A 2,722-nucleotide genomic window follows, 5' to 3' on the forward strand; every position below is an offset into this window, starting at 1 on the left:
GGATAATAGAAGTCAATTATCTCGGACCACTGGCTTCATAATTACTTTGGGGGGATCTCTATGACAAATACCTTGCCACCATAGCCAAGCTTGTCAAGGGAAAGTTATCGGGACCCTAAATTGGGATATGACAAACCTGGGTGCAGTGCAGACACTGCAAAATAAATAAATAAATACATAAATAAATACATAAATAAATACATAAATAAATACATAAATACATAAATACATAAATAAATACATAAATAAATAAATACATAAATAAATAAATTTTACACGCGGGGCGTCCAGGTAGTGTAGCGGTAGATTCCCTGGCTACCAACGCGAGGAGCGCAGGTTCGCATCCTCGTGTTACCTCCGGCTTGGTCGGGCGTCCATACAGGCACAATTGGCTGGTGTCTGCGCGTTGCCTGGTCGCTGCACTAGTGCCTCCTCTGGTCGGTCGGGACGCCTGTTCTGAGTGGAAGGGAACTGGTGGGAATATGATCCTCCCACGTGTTACATCCTACCGGTGAAGCTCCCGCTGTAACTATCTCTTGTCCAATTTTGGCAGAGCACCTATATAAACTTATCTGAGAGTATGTTGTTAGGGTTATCAAGTGGGCTCCTCCCATCACACATGATTGGTTGAATTAGGTTGATTTGTGCTATGCCCTTCCAGTTTGTCATTCAAGCCCTCGTTCACACCATACGCAAAAACCACGCTGAAGCCACGCTGAAGCTACGCTGAAGCCACGCTGAAGCCACGCTGAAGCCATGCTGAAGCCACGCTGAAGCCACGCTGAAGCCATGCAGTTTCATTTCGGCGTCCTTGTTAACAGGCGAGAGCGTTCACACCAGCTGCACGCCACGCCACGCTGAAGCTACGCTGAAGCCACACTGAAGCAGTGGAGCGATAGTTCAGGCTTCTGTTCTATTTTCCAAGCGTGCAGCGCGCTGAACCCGAGCTGCCAGGCGTGAAGTCAATGCAAGTCGTGGGGGGTGGAAGGCAGCGCCGAGCGAGGCGTTGAGGAAAAGAGAGTGCTTCCTGTGTGACCAGTTTAGCGTGACACTCAGCTTCTGTTCATCGCAGCTGAAGGGTCCTCAGGGTCACACAGGTGCACCCCACTTCCTTTTCTGACAGTGACCTCATCTTTACTTCGGCGTGGGCCCCAGTACTTCCTCCCACCTCGGTCTCTGGCTTCCCCAACCCGGAAACGTTGGACGGGAAACACTTGAACCATCCCATATCCTCCCAATAAGAGGATGTCTGTGTTGGGTGTCCCCAGGCTGAGCAATGGGCCAGCCAGTTCATTCATGCTTGCTAGCTACAGTATGACTATGAGGACTGATGCAGATTTGAAGTGTTGCAATTTGATAGGATAGATGCACAGTGGCTTTATCAACTGGGAGGCTTTGGGAGTTGTTATTATTAAAACCTCTATTACCTGGATGTCTGAGAAATGAACTTACACAGACATTAATCAATAGCAAATTCCAGTATTAGTGAATAATCTTGAATAATTCACTGATAACTGAAGTCACTGATAATTGTTCGGTATTTATAGCCTACATACTATACACACACACCCACATACACACACACAAAAATATACATTATATATATACATTTCCAGCCCTTTCAGGAAATGATGTCGTTCCCTGGAGGTTGTGATTGGTCGAGCAGACATGGAGTGGTGCCGCTTGGCCTTTGGGGCGTCCCGAACACCAGTAGCGCGAGGGTGGTGTGATGTGTGTGACACATCATTTTGCTTTGAAGCGCCTCACACACCTTACGTAAGCGCATGGAATGTGTATTATGGAAATACCCCATTTAGTTTTCCGCAACACGTGATCGGCTTCTAAATTGGGGTACAATGCAGCTCTTTTCGTAACGAGGTTTCGGCGCTGTGCTAAGAGGTGCTAATGAATGACTCACCTTTCATGGCAGCATCGGAGCACATTCGCCCAGCAGAGGCGCCTGTCATTCTTTCCTTGCTGATTCATTCAGGCCCACACCTTGTTCTACTCTCACGCCACTGATCATTTGTCCTTCTGTTATTTTCATCTTTGGAGTCAATATTTCTGCTCTCGCCTTCTCGCTCTGTGTGTCTCTAACCCCTGTTTGTTACTGTGCAGTAATGTGATGGTAATCTTAAGCAGGACGGGTCGCTGGCTCCATTCCAATATCTGTTTGTCCGTCCACACACCACTTCCCCGCGTCCTTCCATTCCCTCCTCCACTCTGTCTATACATCCCGTGGGTTTACAGCCAGCATTTCAATGTACGTGTGTGTGTGTGTGTGTGTGTGTGTGTGTGTGTGTGTGTGTGTGTGTGTGTGTGTGTGTGTGTATGTGTGTGTGTATGCATACGACCAAAATACAGTATGTTGAGTATATAGGTGCTGAGCGGTGCCTCGTGTGGCTAAAAGGAGCCCAGTGTCAGTTAGTGTTGGGGAGTGTGTGGGGTCAGGGGTGACGGAGGTGTGAAGGAGAGAGGGGGGGGGGGGCAGCTGAGCCGGTGATTGGCAGCTTGTTATAATTACCCACTTATGTTCAACCCTCAAATTATTCAGAACACACACCCCCCCCCCCCCCCCCCCCCACTCCTCCAGGGTTATTATTTTATGTTTTTCTTTCTTTTTTGCCCTCACCGTTGCGCGCCAATCTCAGTTAGCCTCCGCTGACATGTTTTCCCATGCTGCGCTGGTGTTATTGCTAATACGGTTAGCACTGCAAAAGCA

The sequence above is a fragment of the Poromitra crassiceps genome, assembly GCF_964638095.1.
Source record: "Poromitra crassiceps genome assembly, chromosome: 11".
Classification (NCBI taxonomy): Eukaryota; Metazoa; Chordata; class Actinopteri; order Beryciformes; family Melamphaidae; genus Poromitra; species Poromitra crassiceps.